Source organism: Tenrec ecaudatus, chromosome 15, assembly GCF_050624435.1.
Source record: "Tenrec ecaudatus isolate mTenEca1 chromosome 15, mTenEca1.hap1, whole genome shotgun sequence".
NCBI lineage: Eukaryota > Metazoa > Chordata > Mammalia > Afrosoricida > Tenrecidae > Tenrec > Tenrec ecaudatus.
Genome location: NC_134544.1, coordinates 64,994,405 through 65,016,141, shown reverse-complemented (window position 1 = coordinate 65,016,141; position 21,737 = coordinate 64,994,405). Strand labels below are relative to the sequence as shown.

The 21,737-nt window shown below is 39.1% G+C and overlaps 1 protein-coding gene across 7 annotated transcripts in view; it reads right to left on the bottom strand.

Moving 5' to 3' along the window:
- Positions 1-21,737, bottom strand: part of PTPRM (protein tyrosine phosphatase receptor type M) — a 901,381-nt gene that overhangs the window by 645,488 nt on the left and 234,156 nt on the right. The window lies entirely within an intron of this gene.

Sequence of the window (21,737 nt, the reverse complement as noted above, 5' to 3'; positions counted from 1 at the left end):
GTCAGCTGTCTCCCTTCACACACGTTTCTTTTGTTCATTCCGCCACACTGGGGTGTGTGTTTTGTACGTTGACCATTGCTATGGCTTCCTCCTTCCCCCCCTTCTCCCCCACCTTCTCATCACGGTATATCGCTACTCTTTCTATTGGTCCTGAGGGGTTTATCTATCCTGGATTCGATGTCTCGAGAGCTCTTCTTTTCTGTAACAGTGTACATGCTCTGGTCTAGCCAGATTTGTTAGCTAGAACTGGGGTCATGATAGTGGGGGGTGGCATTAAAGAACTAGAGGAGTGTTTTGTGTTTCACCTATGCTATACTGCATCCTAGCTGGTTCATCTCTTCCTTGTGACCCTTCTGTAAAGGGATGTCCAATTGTCTACAGATGGGCTTTGGGTCTCCATTCCAACTCCCGGTGTTTGCATCAAAATGGTTGTTTCTTTGGGGTCTTCTGATGCCTGATACCTGACCCCATACACACCTCGGGATCATATGGGTTGGTGTGCTTCTTCCATGTGGGCTTTGTTGCTCCCCTGCTAGATAGCCGCTTGTTCAACTTCAACCTTTTATGAACCCAGATGCTATATCTTGTAATAATAGCTGGACACCAACAGCTTTCTTCACCACATTAGCGTATGCACCTATTTTATCTTCAGAGATCATCTCGGAAAGGTGAGCATCACAGAATGCCAGGTTATTAGAGCAAAGTGTTTTTGAGTTGAGGTTGAGGGAGGACTTATGTATAGGTCCAATGACTATCTGAAACCTTAGTATTTAACCTATAAATATATGTACATTGACCTATATCCCTATTGTTATATATTAATATATTTACATAAATACATGCTTATGTTTATACCTCTATAAGTGTCTCTTGCTTCCTAGTACTTTCCTCTATTTCCTTTACTTTCCTCCTGAACCGCTATCATATCTGACCTTCATCTGGCTCTCTGTACTTTCTCTTGGCTACACTGCAATTGATTGAACCCCACCAGGCATTCTATGCCCTCCTGGTCATTGATTTTAGACATCTTGCTGTTTCTTATCCCTGGGTTTACTGGCTCCCCTCTCCTTATTCCCCACCAGCTTTAAGGATATCTCAGTTTTAAGTGATGTGATAGTTAGGTTTATTGTGTCAACTAGGCCTCCATAGGAACACGTGAGCAGATTTTAATCAAGTTGCAGCTTGATTGGAGGGCACCAAGATAAATATTTTCGGAGGCTAGCATCCCCGCACTCTTCTTCCTCCATGGTGATTGGAGCAATGTGCTGCTTGAACTAGTTCTTTGTCTACCCATGTGCTGTCAAGCCAGTACGTGGATCATGCCACTAGAGTTTGAGGCTGCTTTGAGACCTGTTTCACCACACTGCTACTGTGTACATCGCTTGAACTCAAGGTTGGTAGATAGTGTCACCGGTGCATTGTAAATTGATTGCCAAGCTCCAGTACTACTGACTGTTGCTGCCCCCACCCTACTGTCTGCTGCATGCAGCCAAATCTGCCTCTTTTGCCTGAGTAAAGACTCTGCTGTCTGCTTCCTTGACCTTGAACCTGCAGCCATTGAAATTTGAAGGACTTTCAGTATATTAACTGTTCAACGAAAGTAAGTTGAACTGAAGCTTTTGTATTGGCTGTGTGATCTAATTAGCCATCATAGTTCTTTTCACTGTATAAATATGTGTGTGTCTGTGTGTATGTGTATATAAAGTATCCTGGTTTTGTTTCTCTAGAGAACCCTATCTCACCAAAGGACACTCATAGAGGTCTAAATAAAGTCATGTACATATGTAAATATATTTACATATAATGATTCAGAAATAGAATTATATGCATATAGGTATAGGTTTAATATTAAGGTAGCAGATGGACATTGGGCCTCCACTCACATACTCTCTCAATGCAAGAACACTTTGTTCTATTAAATGGGAATTCCATGATGCTCACTTCCTGACATGATCAATGAAGACAAAGCGGTGCATAAGCAAGCATGTATGGTGAAGAAAGCTGATGGAACCCGACTATCAAAAAATATACTGTCTGGGGTCTTAAAGGCTTGAAGGTACTCAAGCGGCAATCTAGCTGAGAAGCAACAAAGCCCACATGGAAGAAGCACCCTGTGTAATCATGAGGTGTCAAAGGGAAGAGGTATCAGGCATCAAAGAATAATCAAATCACTGTGAATGAGGATGAGTGGGGGCCCAAAGCCCATCTTTAGGCAACTTGACATGCCCTAACAGAAGGGTCACAGGGAGGAGACGAGACAGTCAGGGTGCAGTGTAGCAACGATGAAACATACAACTTTCCTTTAGTTCCTAAATGCTTCCTCACCACCCACTATCATGATCTCAATTCTATCTTACAAATTTGGCTAGACCAGAGGATGTACACTGGTACAGATGGGAACTAGAAACAGAGGGAATCCAGGATGGATGATTTCTTCAGGACCAGTGGTGAGAGTAGCGATTCTGGGAGGGTTGAGGGAGGGGATGATCCCTTCAGGACCAGTAGTGAGAGTGGCGATAACGGGAGGGTAGGGTAGAGTGGGGGGATCGATTACAAGGATCTACATATAACCTCCTCTCTGGGGGATGGACAACAGAAAAGTGGGTGAAGGGTGATGTTATACAGTGTAAGATATGACAAAATAATAATTTACAAATTATCAAGGGCTCATGAGGGAGGGAGAAGCAGGGAGGGAGGGGGAAATGAGGAGCTGATGCCAGGGGCTTATATGGAGGGCAAATATTTTGAGAATGATGAGGGTAACAAATGTACAAATGTGTTTTATATAATTGATGTATGTATGGATTGTGATAATAGTTGTATGAGCCTCAAATAAAATGAATAAAAAAGAACCCTGCCTCGCAAAATTAATCATCCCAAAACTATCTATAAATATTACCCACATGGACAAACACTCTAGGGAAGTTTCACAATTTTTAAGAGTATAAAAGGGTCCTCTGGTAAAAGACTTTGAAAACTAATCTTATAACCCACCTCAAAATCTCAACAATATAACACACCAAATTCATTTGTCACTCAGACTCAGGCCCATTGTAGTTGTACATAAGCACGGATGCATGTGTTTGTGTGTGAGTGTGTGCACAGTTGATTTTTTCATCACTCTAACCCAGAGTAAAAGGAAGAGAATATAATGAATCCCATCTGACTATAGAGTTTCTGCATGTCTACTCCATGTCACTGGACCAAGCAGGTCATGTGGCCACATCCTACTCAATGGAACAAGAAGACAATGTAGCCTTGTTTCCAGAAGATGGCAGGTAATAGTAGTTATTCAACAATACTATTGACTTCCAGGAGAAATGCCTTTTGGGGTATCTGATTTCATCATAACATCTGTGTAGTCTGGGAAGACTAGAGAAACAAATTCACAGACACTCATATGTATATAAGAGAGAGTTTTAGATAAAGGATAAGTGTATATTAAGAAAGCATCCCAACCCAATGCTGTCCAAGCTCATAAATCCAACATTATCCCAATGTCCGACACCAATCTACAAAGTCCTCCTCAATCTCACAAAACACATGCAAGGAAGTCAATGGCAGGAGGAAAGCCCAATCAGTGAGCATGTAAGCATCTCAGCACTGATAGGGGTCTCTACACGGCTGCTTCAACACCCAGGGCTGCAACACAGTATGGCTATGTCACTTCTCCTCAGGGATGTCTCACAGGAAGTGAGTTTTGCCAGCTGAAGCAGAGAACTGGCTAAGGCAGCTGCACCCTGGTCCAACTATCAGAGAGCAAGAGACCAAGGAACCAGAAAAGCGAGGTTCACCAAGCCATTTCTCTCCCCATCCTTCAACTAATCCCACATGTGTCTATTGCCCAGGTTGGCACAATAAACCTTAACTATCTCAACAGCTTTTTCCAAAGATCACAAAAAGCATATTCAAGAAATGCCTGGAGATACTATTCAAATAGGATATACAGAAGTCAAGTATTCAAGTTACTTCTTCAAACAAACTGAGAAATCTAAACAAAATATATCATGATAAATGCTGTCAAAATTAGTAGTGATTTGCTATAAAATGGTCACTTGAAAACCCTGTGTGATGGAGTGCAAAACCAATTACTTATGATAATTTGTGCTATTACAAATGTCTAACACCTTTTTAAAAAAGCAAAACCCTGATAAATTTCACTATATTAACATTCCTCCATCATCTGGCCTACCTTAGCCCACCTAACGAATTCCCTGGTCAATGGGGGGTGGCCTAATGACCCATCCACTGAAACATACAAACTGGATCATTGTGTTTCCCAAATAACTAGCATTGATTGCAGTGTTAGAAAGGTCACTTGTTGTCAGCTCAGGGGCTGAACTGCTGGCAAATTGCAGCTTGTCACTCTACCATCAGTAGTGACTCCCAGGGGGAACAAAGGTGTGCTTTGTTTATACAGTACAATTAGGGAGGTGACACCGTTTTCATAAGGTGTGTGTTTAACAGGATGAATCTTAAGTCAAAGAGATGAGAAAGGAAGCAGCATGAATAGCCTGACTACAAAGGGGATTGTATCATTTCCCAAGACAACTACCATTTTACATTAAATTTACATTTACATTAATTTACATTAAATCACATTACATTAAAGTACATTACATTTACATTACAATAAATATAAAGTTAAGAATCACTGGCTAATGTGCAGGCTATGTTTCTCAGGCTCATACATCTTCTATAGATTATAAAACAAACATGAAAGGGCTATTTTATCAGATTCCCTAATAAGAGCACAATAAATGTTTAAAATAATCCTTTTACACAGCCCAGAGCATACAAATAAGGGCTGGTCAACTGAGAAACAAATTTATGATGATGTTCTTCCTACAAGTAAAATCTATTAATGTGCTGTTCCACAGAACCCATTCAAACACTCTATAGCAGCATAATCAGTTGTTTCAACGTGTCCGCCCACCAGATAGAGGTACTTGCTTGTCCAGCAGATAATTAATTACATGGGCATATTTTTTTTGTTTCAAACATTTAAGCTCTTCAATATCACTTTAAGGTATAATTTATCACAATCCTTAGAATAAAATATTGGTTTAACTATCCATAAAGATGACCGATGAAAAAGAATGATTTACATAACCATTTAGTAAAGTTCGTCAAGAAATTCTTTTTTTTCCTTCTGTATTGCATGGTATTTTATGGACAGGATGCAAATGAGTGCAAGCAACTATCTAAAGATTAAATTTAATAATTCCTTATGCATCTTCACAAAGCTTTGGCTACCCATCAAAATATCTACCAATTGTATAAAAATCTTTATACGTGAGACATCTACTGAGGCAAAAAACCACCTTGTGAAACATGTTCTAAATTTAGAAACTTCTTAAATTATATCCCCTTAAATTAGTCACCTTGAATCAGTTTGGCTTGTCCAAACTTCTCCAGGGATGACCACAGAATTGCCCTAGTCTGCTCAGAAAAAGAAGATATGAGTCACCTTCATTCTTTTAATGAAAATGATTTTAGTTCAATTTGACAGAGTAGCATTTTGCTTGAACTGTAGATCAAAAGTAGACTAAAGAAAATATTTGTGAAGGCACTAAGTTATACCTCGGTCATGTGCTTTTTGCCTCTGAACACATTTGTATTACACATTTTGTTCGGTTAAAAACTAGAGAAGTTTAAAAGTAATATAATCAATATGTATAACCACTTCACTTGCTCAATTATTAGTATTTCAGGAGCTCTGGCTCTCTCCAAACACCACAGACACTGACTCACTAAATCAGTGTTAGCTGCTGTCATTTCAACTGTGACCCAGGGAGACCCTGTGTACATCAGAGTGAAAACGTTTTCTATAGGGTTTTCAATGGTGACTTTCTTTGGAAATGGACTGTCAAGTTTTTTTTTAAGTGGGATCACTTACAGATATTATAACAATCCATAATTCAATTAGATCAAGCCAATTGTATAGTTGCTGCCACTATCATTTTCAAAACATTTTCTTTCTTCTTGAACTCTTTGATATCAGCTCCCCTTTATCCCATCCCTCCTCCAATCTACCCCCCAGGAACCTTTAGTTTATATATATATTTGTTGTATCTTACAGCATCCAATGTACCTGTTCACCTACAAATGTTATATATTCCCCTTGAGCGAGGTTATACAGTCATCATTGTTATCATCCCCCATCCCTCTTCCTGTAGGAGTCATTACTACCATTACTATTTTTAAAGAGTTATCTATCTTGGATTTCATGCATCAAATAATCTTAATTGTACAAATGAATATACATAGTTCTCACAAGATCAATACGGTGAAACTAAGACCATGATAGTAAGGAGAGGAGATTTTAAAGAACTAGAGAATATTTATGTGTTTCTTTAGTGCTATACTGCACCTTGGATATATCATCTCTTCTGTGTGGCCCTTCTGTGAAGGGCTGCCCACTTATCTAACAGGTGGGTTTTGGGTCTCATTCAGGTCAATCTGATTGCTTGTTTTTTAATTTCTGACACCTATTCCCATCAAGACCTCATGAGCACACAGGCTGATATGATTCTTCTGTATGGACTTTGTTGCTTTCCTGAAAGATGACCACTTTTTAAGTTTTTAAGATCCCAGACACTATATCCTTTAATAGCCAGGCACCAGCAGCTTTATTTGCCATATATACACACACACATACATACATATACTTGTCTATAGTTATACTTGTATATAACTTTTACTTTCTTCTTCTTTCGTCTTTCTTTCCCCTACTGTCTCGCTACCATCTGTACCCTTAATTCACCTCTCAGTAATTCCTGTTGGATAAATTTCAATTGATCAACCATATCCAGTAATGCTACCCACTACTCACTGTCCATTTTAGATCCCTTGCTATTCCCCTGTTCCTGTTAAGTGCTCATCGCTCTTCTCCCCACTACTCCTCCTCTCCTGTGGGTCCTTTTGTTCTCCTGGGATTTCTTATCCTGCCTATCTTATAGAGATAAACACCTGGAGGGGAGAAGGAGAGGGAGAGACAGAGAGAGAGAGAGAGAGAGAGAGAGAGAGAGAGAGAGAGAGAGAGAGAGAGAGAGAGAGAGAGAGAGAGAGAGAAGCATACATACAGTTCTAAGTCTAACTGTTGTCCCTACCCAGAGTGATGAGTGTCCCTCTGTTAAACAGAGTGCAGGCCCTGTTACTGGGTCAATCCCCTTATTTTTCAGGGTTTCATAACCCAGGACTTGCACATCTAACAGCACTTTTAGACCTCAGCAGTTGAGTCTGAGAAGTGTGCCTGCTACAGGATCCCCTTGTTCTTCCTGCAATCAAAGATGGAGTGGTCTATTGCCCCACCTTCTACCCTGTTCACCATTAGACTTTCAGTGTGGCCCTCTTCTGAATAGACCCAACCAGTTCAGAGGAGGTGCCAAACACTGTCCCAAGTCAGAAGTCTGCAATCGAGATTCCTCAAGGACTTTGTGTCTTTGCTCCCGTTGCTGGTCCGTTGTACTCCCTCTTGGTTTGCCCCCATGTGGATGGGTCAGGCCAGCCACCCTCCCCAAACTGTATATTCTGTGATGTCATCTGTTGTACTGTCATCTTGGAAGAGGGCATCATATCTTAAGCTAAGGCTGACCCTGCAGTCCTCTCTATGAAGGAGCAGTTTTGAACAGGAATGTTGCCCTCAAGGCTAGGAGAGGCAGAATGAGACCACTCTCTCTCTCTTTCCTGTGGAGACATAAACAATATCCTCCCCTTGGGTGGATTAGTGCCCTGTTTCCCCATTGCCATCTTTTTCTTCCCCCACCCCTCCATGGGCCATAAAGGCATAAGGGGTGTGGGTAGAAGATGTCAGTCCACACAGGTGCTATCTGCATCTCTTTTTTTATATTTTTCTTTTCTTTTCCTTTGGATGATGGATGCATCTTTGTATTCAGTCTGGCTCTTACCAGAGCCTCTAGTACTCTGCCCCAGAACTGTGCGGCATGTACATTTCCCCTGTGCCTGTTCTGTTGTTTGAACGTACCTCAGTGGACTCATGTTGCACTTGTCCTTTTTGTGCTTGGTTAACTTCACTTAGCATAATATCCTCCAAATATTCCCACAATATGAGGCCAAATCATTCCACGATACGAGATTCTTCTTCATTGCATTACTATTTTTAGGGGTGCATAGTACTCCATTGTGTGTATATAGCAGAGTTTTTTAATCCATTGGTTTATTGATGGGCATTTAGGCTGTTTTCAATTATTTTCTATTGTGAACTGTGGGAGTGCAGATGTCTGGTTATGACCTGTTTCTTATTTCCTGTGGATATATGCCCAGTAGTGGAATTTCTGGGTCATAAGGTAACTCGATTTTCATCTTGTTTAGGTATCACCAAATCGCTTTCCCCTGTGGCTATCCATATCTACAAGACCACCGCCTGTGAAGGAGAGTTCCTGTCTTCTCACACCCCTTCCAACATTTATTGCTTACTGGGTTTTTTTTCAATTGAGTTATCTTTGTGAGTATTAGGTGGTAACTCACGGTTGTTTTGATTTGCATTTCCTGGATGGCTAAAGATCAGGAATATTTTCTCGTATGTTTATTAGCCACTTGGGTTTCTTTTTGAATCTTCTGCTCAGGTCTTTTACCCACCTCCTCAGTGGGCTCTTCGTTTTTCTTTTGTTTTTTCTTATTGTAAGGTTGCAGGGTTCTGTAGATTTTAGTAATAAGACCTTTGTCTGATATAACATTACTAAATATCTTTTCCAAAAGGCTTTTCTTTTAATTGTCTCAGAGTAGAATCAAACTTAAATAATCTTAAATAATCTTTTTGTTAGAAGCTGAGCATGTTACGTACTGTACCCCCAAGGGCTCCTGAAGGACACTATCATTCATCATTCTCCTACATACTCATGAGCATTGTGATAACTAATAACCAAATCTCTTAATTATGTTTTCCTAATAAATTCCTGTAAAAACTCTGAAATTTCCTTTAATGAACACAATCAAGTATTTTCTCTTCTCCTCCCTCCCTTGGAAACCAATAGTGCAACTTCCTTGGTTCCCACATCTCTCCTTCTCTATACAGCCCTTAAGAGAATCTTTCCTCGACCACAGCATAGCTCAACCACTCCCCTCTCCATACCTACATCAGCTGTAATTCCCTGGACAATTTGTAACCTCCGACAATTCTGTGGCCTGTATGCTCTCATCTCTGTGGTCTTTGAGCAGATGTGACTTCCCTAGGACACTGTCAGCTGGCTGATCAATCGGTCTGCATTTGCTCTCGGTAATCTTTGTGTTCACTGGACCCTTCAGGGAGACACTCCTCGTGGAGGCCACCCACTCCTCGCCGGCACCACCTTTCTCTGAGTGGCACTTTTGCAAGACCCAGAGTACCTGCGGTGCTACACCAATGCTGTCCAGGGACATGAGGTATGGTTTGACCTTACAACCCAAAGCCTACACAGCAGGTGCTGACAGGAATGAACTTCTATCTATTTCTTCCTGGTCTTAGAGAAAAAGAATAACTGAGGCCTAATAATCTGATACAGTGTCAAGGTAGAACACAACATTGCAGTTTAGTTATTTCCCATCACCTCAAGGGCACCTCAGAAGGAAGGTCTGGTAATCTGCCTCCAGAAAGTCAGGGGCAGAAGCCCTATGGAGCACAGGTCTACTCTACCACATGTGAGACCCCTCCGTAACATGCTTGCCTTGTCACATTTTTTATATGAAAGTACCCACCCTTTTGTTCTAGGACAAATAAAGTCTTGAAAGTGCTTACAGCAGAGGCTGTGGTACAAGATGAGTATGGGGTAAGTAAAACAATTTTAAATGTCTATTTATAGACGTATAGGCTAATGCATATACTCTACGGCAATTTTTTTAAAGCACCCAGCCACATTGCTTCTTTTTATTAACAGTATCCTCTCAGCCAGGATAAGAATTTAACAATTTGGAAAAACTTAAAGAAAACCATTAGAAGTAAGGATGGTAAGACTTTGTCTCACATTCTTTGGACAGGTTGTCAAGGGAGACCATGGATGTCATGGATAATAAAGTTGAGGGTCACCAAAAGAGGAAGCCCTTCAAGATGTGGATTCACATGGCGGTTTCCACATTGGGCAGAAGCATAGCAACAATGACTAGATTGATGTTGAAGCAGGTAGAATTAAGTTAGTTCTGTTGTACATTAGGTCAAGGTGAGGCATAACCAACCAAATGGCATCTAACTGCATCATCACCATTTGTTGATCATGAAATATGAATTCTTGAAATAAGAGTTAAATTTACCCTATTGACACAGCTAACTTAAAAACAATTCCTTTCTAAAGAATGACTACCTGGGTCTTGGCAAACCTTTCTTCCCATATGAAAATCAAATCAGACATGCAATTCAAACACTAGGGAGATGCTTTTTGATTCTTTCCTAATTAATTTTAAGGGTTGCATACTGCCATGAGCTCTCTCACCTTGGTACTCCACACACAGCAGGAGAACACACCTGGTAATTTTCATGTAGACCATCAGGCTACTGCACCCCAGGCTAGGATGAAACGCTGCACAGCTTGTGGTATTAAATTAAGAATTCCTAACAGGTCACTAGTCTAAAGCTGGCTTTGTTTTCTCACTATCATTAATTTTATTTTTATAAATTGTATAATTTAGAAACTGTTAACAGACTACAACTTCAAACCAATTTCTTTCAATAGGTCTAAAAATTCACTGTTTAAAGCTTCTAATCGCCAATAAGGTGATTTTAGGCAATTGTAAGGAGGAGGAATGTTCACTGGCGATTATACTGAATCTTCATGTCAGGTTGGAACTGCACTATGGAAAACCTGAATCAAATATACAATGACAATTAAATTGTTTTAAATTCCTGTATTTAATAACTGGAATTATTCAGAATCAACTAAAATTACGCCAAATTCAATGACCTTCAAATCATTTAAATACTACTTTTCACTAGATGGTTACAGTTGAACATGAGAAATGTGTGAAAAATGTGTGAAGGATAATGGAGCAGTTACCCCAAGCTCCACTTCCTAATAAAACACCCCAATTTTTTAACACCTCGATATTTTAATTTACTTTCTTCACTTAAAATATGAAGCTCATATTTCTTATTATTTATTTGAAGTTATTGAGAATAGAAACTAAACATAGTTGACATCAACTGTCCATTTCAGAGTAGAGTAAAACATTAAACTAAGAGATGAAATAATATTAAACTGCGCCAGAAAATTATTTAATGATAACAATAATACAAGTATTGCACATATGTTTGGCCAGGTACAAGGTACAAGTTAAACTAATGTAAGGTATGTTTCACCTCATCGGTTCAGCAACCCAGTGATGTGGGGTCTAAACGACTTACGATGACTTCCATAGGATCTCACCATCCCATTCTCTCCAGCACAGCTCCCCGCTACGTTGGTCTTTCAGCTCAGATGCTCAGCCTCATGCTCTCTTGGACCTTGAATGGAGTCAAAGCTCTGCTCCCAAACTTCCTCCTGTTTTTGCTTTGTCTTCTTCTGGGGGGCTGTCCTTACCCATCACTCCCATTTGTCACTTTCTAAGACCTCATCATGACTTGGTTTTTATACTCAGCACTTGATCCTGAACCATTACTTGTCTCTTGATATCAAAGGACAAACTGCCTCCTTCGAACTGAGACTATTTTTGTCTAACTCTAGCCTCTAACCACAGGGGTCTTCCACAAACACTTATCATTAACTAATACTTGAGGGGAATTCAAATGTTCCCAGAAAAATTCAACCATTTAATTGCATTTTTCCACAAACTTTTTGAAACCCCCACTTACCACAAATGAACAAACAGAGCTCTGGAAACTTGCCTAAGGTCAACAGTAAGAGATAAGCCTGCACCTGGCCCAAGCAACACTATGGCCTCAACCGTACACAGTGCTATGTTCATTTTATGATGATCTGAATTAAGTCTTCTTGGATGGGAGAACTCCCCTTTCCTTAGATTGCAGTGCTCCCATGGGAGGATCACCAGGCACACCAACAGTAGCAAACTGGAGGCTTTTTCCCTCACTTACATGTCTTGGACAATTTTAACTTCCTCGAACTTCAATTTCCTACTGTGAAAATGGGGATAATGCCAACCAATCCCCCAAGGCTGTCATGGGGATCCAAAGATATACAGGAAAAGGAAAGCTTGCCAATTCTTAATTGTTATTTACTTGTACAAGATTTCTTTTTTCTACAGTGCAGACTGATCAGAAAGTACTAAGCTACCATTAGCCTGGGATTTAGACTTTAAAAATATTTTTAACTTGTATGTTTTGTGATAAAGCATATAGGAAAGCCAAATTTGATGCTACAGTGTGCTGAGTCTGATGAAATGAATTTTGAACATTTACTTTTAATATTCACCACTATAATGTCATTAATAAATGTGGAGAATCATAGCCTTCTAGGATATGATCTTCTGACAATTCAAGAAAATTTTAACAGACACAATATAATTAAGTTAAGCTGAGAATAGCGTCTTTAATGGTTTTTCTCTATGATGAATCCCAATATATAACTACATCATAGCAATGCTAGCACATAGCAGGTCTTTACAAGTATTTGTTCCATGTTGATTGAAAGAATGCAATGTGATAACTAGACAACTGTCGGAATACTCTGTACCCAAAGCACTTATCACTGGATATGCACAGTGTAGGAGGAAAATGCCTTTCCAAGCCCATAGTCATCTCTTCATCAATTATAAAACCCGAATAAGCCCTCAAGTGTGACTAACTGGAAAGCATTCCCTCGAACGAGGAAAATAGGGCTGAAGAATGAACCCAAAGAGAAAGCTGCAATTACTTTGTACATTCATCATCTTCTCCAGAGGTGAGGCTGATACTAATCAAATATATGTAGTCATCTTTTTATTTTCTGGGTCATCACACTAAGAGTATTGATTGCTATTCCACTCAGTACTTCCTCACTCAGCCTTTCATAAAGGGGTCCTTACAGAAATAATTTAATCTTTGTAAACTGTTTCTCCATGAACATCACCACTTTCAATTTTCAAAATATGAAAGAATACAGGAAGAGCTCAAAACACTCTAACAGTCATAGGGGACACTGAAAGAGTATCAAGAGCACGACATTTTTTCAAATATTATTATTCAAATTCACTTAATAATAGTTTCAGAGACCTGTTAACTTAATGAAATAATGTGAAGTATAATTAAATGTCAATCCTATGAGCATCATTGGCTATGGCCATAATATGTATTTATATATTTAATATTATGCTTTTGTTTATTCAAAAAATGTAAATAAAACAAGATTACATTTTCTTATACATAAGCTAAGGAGCCATTCTAAAGAACCAGAGCACTGACAGAGTGTGGCACACCCTCAGGCTTCACTGGAAACACTCATAAAGGCCAACAAACAGACCTTGAACTATTTATGTTTTTCCATATTTTTCAGTAGCTTTCTTGTTGTTGTTATTTTGTTTTTTTGTTGCTGTTATTTTTATTGGTTTTGACTTATTTTGTTGTTTTGTTTGGCTTTGCCTGGCTTTTGCACTTATTAATGTATCTGCATGTCTATCTAGATAAGACAGGCAGGATAAACAATTCGGAGATGAAAAGAACAGGACAATGGTTGGGGGTAGGGTGGGGAGAGATATGGGAGAAGGCGAGGGGGGAGAAAAGAAGCATGGGGTGAGGAAGGGGACCAACGAAGGAACAGGGAACTACAGGCGAACTAAAATAAATGGAGAAAAGGGCGTAGGATGCCTAGTGGGGTTTAATCAAGGGCAATGTAGCAGCGAAGAATTATAAAACCTGAATGGAGGCTGAACATGATGTGACAAGAGAAAAGTAAAAGCAAACAGAGCAAAGAAACAGGAGGCAAAGGACATTTATAGAGGTCCAAATACAGGCATGTACATGTGTACATATATTTATATATAATGAGAGGGGAATAGATTTTTGTACTTATATCTATATGTTAAGAATTGAGGTTGCAGACGGACATTGGGCCTCGACTCAACTACTCCCTCAACACAAGAACCCTTTGTTCTAATAATCTGGCATTCTGTGATGATCACCTTCCTGACATGATCACTGAAGACAAAATGGGAGCATAAGCAAATGTGGTGAGGAAACCTGATGGTGCCCAGCTATCAAAAGATACAGTGTTTGGGGGGGTCTTAAAGGGTTGAAAATAAACAAGAGGCCATATAGCTCAGAAGCAACCAAGTCCACATGGAAGAAGCACACCAGCCTGAGTGATTAGGAGGTGTCAAGGAGATCAGGTATCAGGCATGCAAGACCCAGAATAAAATCATACCCAACATTAATGGGGGAGGGAGGCGTGGAGTGAAGATTCAAAGCCCATCTGTAGACACTTGGACATCTCCTCACAGAAGGGTCACAAGGAAGAGATGAGCCAGTCACAGTGCAGTATAGCACCGATGAAACACACACTTTCCTCTAGTTCTTTAATGCTTCCTCCTCCGTACTATCATGACCTCAATTCTACCTTACAAATTGGATTAGAACAGAACATGCACTCTGCTACAGATAAGAGCCCATAACATAGGTATTCCAGGACAGATAAATCCCTCAGGGCAAACAATGAAATAGAGATACCAGGAGGATAAGGGGACAGTGGGGGAGAAAGGAGGAATCAATCACAAGGATCAAAATATAACACACTACCAGGGGGTTGAACAACAGAAAAGTGGGTGAAGGGTGACAGAGGACAATGTAAGATATGAAAATAATAATGTATAACTTATCAAGGGTTCATAAGGTAGTGGGGAGGGAGGGGGGAAATGAGGAGCTGACGTCAAAGGCTCAAGCAGAAAGAAAATGCTTTGAACATGATGATGGTAGCATATGGACAAATGTACTTGACACAGCGGATGAGTGGACCGATTGTGCTAGGAGATTTAAGAACCCCCAATAAAAGTATTAAATAATAATAAAAGAACCAGTACACATATTCTACAAAAACAAAGTATAGAAATATCAACCATGCCACTCATGTTGGTGTTTTTACCTAATAAAGTAGTTCTTAACTTGTTCTTCTTAATTTACCTTAATATTTATGGAATGTACTGGAGTCTATAAAGTGACAAACATAATAATTCTCACAAAATCCATGATGTTTCCATTTTGATTCTTAATTAAGGTGCTGTATTTTGGTGTGGTGAATTATTTAATATGGCTCTGATAATCAGTCTCTGTAACTCCCACTGCAAGACTAAGACCATGCAGATTGGGTATAGTTTCTCTTTTCCTGATTGGTCTGGGTAAAAGAAGGAGGGGAAAGATGCTGACAGATTATATGATCTAGTTGTGTAAATTGTGATTGTAGAAATGTGGAACTCTAAACATTGGCTTGTCTACTTTTGCTATACTGTTGGGTGTAAAATGAGCCAGCTCAGATAAAAGAGGGAGATCTTACAACCCTCAAGAAAGAAGAGCCAGAAGTAGGACACACCCATTAGTTCCTGAGATACCTGCACATTGAACCTCCTCAACCAAGAGTGAGAAGCCTATGACAACCGAAAGGTAGCACAGGAGTGGCAACAGTAGAGCAAGGAAAGGCCACCTTTGTGATGACTCATCATGGTCTTACCAAGTAAAGACCACAGACCAAGTACACACCTTTGTGCAGACCAGAAGGCACACTTTCTGTGTACAGTGCCTCCAAACACTTAACAAGATGGACTACACAGTGGCTGCAACAATGGACTCAAACTTAAGAACAATTGTGAAGATTATGTAGGATTGGGTGGTATTTTATTCAATTGTACATTGGGTCTATCTACAGCACCCAATAACAACAACAAGCATTTCACTGGATAACTAGGTTTGCCAGTCCATGGAGGTACAGCTGGGTATCTTTGAGCTGAGGCTTACAGAAGAGTATTCTTTTGGACATTTCTAAACAGCCTAAAAGAACTCTGTAACATTACCAAACAAGATCATAGGCCAAAGAATCACTTTGCTGAGAGGTCAAGAACCAGAGAGGACTGCCTTTCAAAACAGCTGACTTTCAAACAAGTCTGTCCTGAGTATTTCTGATCCTTAATTCTAGCTATCACGTGCCTGTACTTGTGAATCCGGTATATGAGTTCTATATGGCCAATGCAATGAACTATAAAACACAGCTGAGAAGCAGACATGCTAAGAGAGACAGTTGGCATCAGAATTGGTAAGGAAAGTAAGAGACAGAGGAGGCATTTCTGCTATCAGTCCTAAGAAGAATCGGCCTTGGACTTGATTCTCCTGCTTGTGAAGCAACAGAGGTATGATGCATTCCTTTCCTGACCATTTTAATATGCTCAGAATATACTCTTTTCATTTTACAATAAAAAGTTAGGGAAGGCCCCCCATTTCTAATGAGAAGATAATATGAAAGCAACCAAATACTTAACCGTAAGACAGTACCTAGGTTTTACCATCAGGAAAGTCATTACAGTTTAGAATTAGCTTTAAAAATGAAATCTATGTAAAAGAAGAAAAGAGGAGAAAAAAATGATTAGGGCAAAGACTGTACAGATGTGCTTTATACAATTGATGTATGTATATGTATGAACTGTGAAAAGAATTGTATCAGCCCCAATAATTTGTTAAAAAATAAAATATAATTAAAAAAAATGAAATCTATTATGCCCCAAATATTAGTTTAAATGGAAAAAATTAAATTGCATTTGGTATATATTTGCCCTAAGTATGTTACCAGAGGTAAGATAACAATTTTTCAATAGTTGTCAAATCAAACTGTATTGATCCACACTGTATTTATTTTTTCTAATGTGGCTAGCCTCACATATCAAGACACACAGAAATAAATCCTCCATGTTATAGTATTGATGTATATGTGTCATAAACAGCTTAAAATCAGAATAGAAAGTTTCGTCTATCACTGTCACCATTCTGAAGTTATTCTTGATGTGCTACTGGCCTATGAAATGGAACCACAGCAATGCTCCAGATTTTTGGCGCTCAACAACGAAGAAAATAAAAATACTGTTTTCTTTTCAACAGAAAGCAATCTGTAAGAAAGATAGAGAAAACTCCCTTATCATTTCATTTCTCACTAACTTAAAAAAAAAACAGTGTTTGAGGAAATTCAATCTTAAAGTGAAAGAATATTTGAAATGTTTATATATATAAATAATTATTATGTGAACATAGAAAACAATAGAAATATAAGCCAAGTGTTCAATACAATAATTATATGCTCATGTCAAAATGGCCAAGTCAGAGATCAGCAAACTTTACTGAAAAATATAAGACAGTAAAAAATTTTAAGCTTTTGTGGACCACACAATTCTATTCCAACTATTCAATTCTGTTGTAGATGAAATTCAGCTATAGACAACACATAAACTAGTAGGCCTGGCTGTGTGCCATTAAAATTGCTTATGGATACTGATAATTTAAATTTATGTGAGTTTCATATGTCACAAAAGATTCTTCTTTCTATTCCGTCTAAATATTTTGAAGTGTAAAAAACAACTTATCTTGCAACCTTTGGTCCAAGACAGGGGTCAGCAAACTGCGGCTCTGGAGCCATATGCAGCTCTTTTGGTACTTACATGTGGTTTTGAACAAAAGTTGACAATTTTAAAGGCTGTTACTCAGATAATGGTGATGTCATTTCTTTGTTAAAATGTAGTTATGGATCGCAAATTATTTTAAAATTCTACTTTAAATAAAGGTTTTAAAAACTAACCTCCAAAACCCTGTGTTCCTAGTTTGACTCCTATATATTTTGAGAAATTCATTAGATTGATTAATGTTTGAATGAGAGTACCAATTTTGAAAATTCATTTTTGAAAATATAAATAATTAGATAAAAAGGATGTAGAAGAGAAATTTTTAAAAGTCCCTGAAACTTAATACATAACAGCTTTAGTAATATAGTAGGTTGCTGGGTGATATATAAAAATATTTGTCCTTTACTAATCTAAGAGTTGAAAGTTCTAATCCATCCAACAGAGGCAAGGGAGAAAGGTTTGGCAACCAGTGATTCTAATTAATATACAAAGAATTCATCATGGGGTTGTCATGAGTTAAAACCAATTCAATGGCCGCTGTTTTGTGTTTTTGTTTGTTTGGGATACATATACATATTTTTTTCTTTGCTTTTACAGCTGAATTTACACTCTAGGAACCACTTTAAAACTCTTACTATATATATGCAAACTTAAGATATTTCCTTACCTCTGAAAATAACATTTCATTGAGAATTTAATTACTCTCTTCAGGCAAATAGTCCAACTAGTGCACAAGGCCATTCCCTCTATATATAATGTGCTTAAACTAAGAAAACTGTTCTTAAAACAATCTATATTATTTTTAATCATATATAAGTTTATGCTCTTAGCTCCTTGTTTCAGGAGCTAACTTTTTACCCCAGTTGAAAAATTTCTAGAGAGAAAGACTTATTTTTATAATTCTCTCTCTGTGTTATAAATTTAATTGGATACCCTAAAATGTGTGTCACCTGATTAGGACATGGTTCTCGTATGTAATTCTCTTCCTTTTTCTTGTTTTCTTTTTGTATGATGTAATGATCCTACATGTTATAAAGCCTTGCCTCTGTGATAAGAATAAGGAATCCTAGTGGCACAGTGGGTTAACTATTGGATTGATAACCAAATGGCAGGTCAAACTCATCTCACATGATGTGTGAGAAAGATAAAATTATCTGTTCTCATATAAAGTTTTATTGTCTCAAAACCTTATATACTGTTACTATGAGTCAAAATCAAACTGATGGTCTGGTTGTTTTATGTTAACGAGGTAGGATGGGAGGCAGGATTCAATTTACAGAATTGGGCTTCAGTCATATATTCTGAGATATATAAGAGATTAAGTAAGACAGTCGAGATCAGAAGGATCTACTATCACCGAGAAAGAAGAGCTGGCAACAGAGTGCATCCTTTGGACCCAGGGATTCTTTGCTGGGAACTTCCAAGACCCAAGGGAAGACTGATATCAAGACACATGTAGATCTCTCAGGAACACGGGGTCCACAGCTATTAACAGGCAATATGGGTTTACCCAAAAACTAACAGTCTTTCCCTAGAACTGACAGAGAATTTGGACCTCTAGCCTCCCAGAATTGGGAGAAAATATAGTTTTGTTTGTTAAATCCATCAACTGTGGGATATCTTTAATATTAGCACTAGATACTAAGACACAGCCCTCCTTCCTTGTTACATGGTGACAGCCAAATCACTAAAATGCCCAGATATAAGAAATGCACCACGGATGGAGGGAGAGTAGTCAGAGGATATTAGCAACTACCAGGAATCTGAACGAAAGAAGTTTTGAGAAGTTATAACAAGCAAAGAGATATGAAGTTCTAAAGGTCTGATAGTAATCACATGTATTCTATTGCTGTGTTTAGATGCCTTGCGTACACTTCACCTCACAGTGAATGCCTGTGAGAGAGCAGAACTGTTTCTATAGGATCCTCTTGGCTGTCATCTTTCCTGAAGCAGATGGCGGGTTTGGTTTGGTTTGGTTTGGCTTCCCTTCAGAGCGACTGGGTGGGTGCTAGCAACCTTTCAGTGAACAGCAAGCACTTAACTGTTCCCATCAGCATGGCCCCTTAAGTGCTCTGTTGATGAAGCAGAATTAGAGTAAATTCACACAGTATTTATATAGACTCCCCTTCAATCTTCCCAAAGAAGAATATAAGGCTATCGACAAGAGCCACAAAAGGCTATGTGCAAAAGCACTTCAAACCGTTTGCTCAGTTCTATTTTTACCAAAACTTTTTGAAGGCTCCTATTTACCATGTCAAAACTTTCCTTTGTTCTTTCAATTATCCAGCGGATTGATTTAGGATACAATTGATATTCTTCTTCTGTGTGTGTGCCAATTTTTAATGGTGGTCATCATGAACTCATCCTTCTGTATTTAAAAGTCAGACAACTTGGTCTGAGGTGATCCATGAACAAGAGAACATCATAAAGATGAAAGGACAAGAAGCACTTCCACTGGCCCCCTTGTCCAAGAGGAGTGAAGGATGGCAGGGACAGAGAACCAGCTGTGGCTAAAGATATTCTGCAAAGATTTGGGTTTTTTGTCAAAAGCAATTTTTCCAACTTATACCTCAAGCTACATGGCCAAAATAATAAAAGTAACTCATTAATGTGGAAATATGCATCAAGTTAATAAATCTTAACATATCAAATTAGAAAACAATGCACAAAGAAAGCACAAGCATAATCTTGTGGAGCTGTCTATCATGACCAAACCTAAGTGTGTTCTCCCCATTACCTACCGCCTGACACCACCCACACACTTCTTTGGACATAGGCTGGCTACCTATAGTTGAAAACCAAAAGAACATGGGAATGAGAAGTGTGCTTGGGAAAGAACATTTACACATGTGAAAGCGGCAATGCTCTCCTTCCCCGGGCACTGGAAAGAATGAATGCTGAAACCATCCGAGGGGACTTCTGCATTCGAGTTAACAGGAACATCGTTCATGGCAGCGATACGGTCAAAAGCGCAGAGAAAGAAATCAGCCTCTGATTTAAGCTGCAGGAATTGGTGGACTACAAGTCTTGTGGCAATGACTGGATCCATGAGCAATAAGCAGACAAAGCAGTCCTGCCCTGTGGGCCCGTTGACGCTGTTGCTTAAAGAAACCCGAGAACCTCAGTGACCCAAACGGTGTGCCAGGCTCTGGTCCTTTATTGGATACCATTGCTAAGAGTCCAGATTGACTCAGTAGCAGGAAGGTTTGGGGTTCTGGAGTGCAGTCCCATCAGCACCCTCCTAAAAAAGGCTGCACCGAAATGTGTAAATGTCCTATAGTGATTCTGCAAGGATACACATTGAAGGGGATGCCAAAAAGCAGAGCCCCAAAATGGTGTCCACTAAGAAAATTATTCTTTAATTTTAATTGAGTTCTCTGGCCACTATCATCCTCTTCTTTCTTCCAAATAAAAGTCAAATTCTTACTGGCATTCAGTGGAACTAGTGTCTTACAAATTTCAAAAAATGTAAGTACTTCACAATGGAAAATATCTATATTGATATATTCCCATTTTATTTTCAAAATACTTTTAATTTTAAGAAATCATTTAATTGGGGGCTCACACAATGCTTATCACAATCCATACATCCATCCATTGTGTCCAGAACATTTATACATTTGTTGCATCATCATTCTCAAAACATTTGCTTTCTACTTGAGTCCTTGGTATCAGCTCCTCACTTTTTTCCCTACCTTCCTGCTCTCCTCTCCCTCATGAACCCACGATAAATTTTAAATTATTATTGTGTTGTCATATCTTACTCTGTCCACCGCCTCCCTTCACCCACTTTTCTGTTGTCCATCCCCCAGAGAGGAAGTTATATGTAGATCTTTGTAATTGGTTCCCCCTTTCTACCCCAATTCCCTCCACCCTCCTGGTATCACCACTCTCACCACTGGTCCCGAGGGGTTCATCTGTCCTGGATTCCATGTTTCCAGTTCATATCTGTAACAGTGTACATCCTCTGGTCTAGCCAGATTTGTAAGGTAGAATTGGGATCATGATAGTGGGGGTGGGGAGAACATTTAAGAACTAGAAAGAAGTTGTATGTTTCATCTTGGATACCCTGCACCCTGACTGGCTCGTCTCCTCCCCGTGACCCTTCTTCAAGGGGATGTACAGTTGCCCACAGATGGGCTTTGGGTCCCCAATCTGCACTCCCCCTCATTTACAATGATATGGTTTTTTTGTTCCTTGATGCCTGATACCTGATCCTTCAACACCTA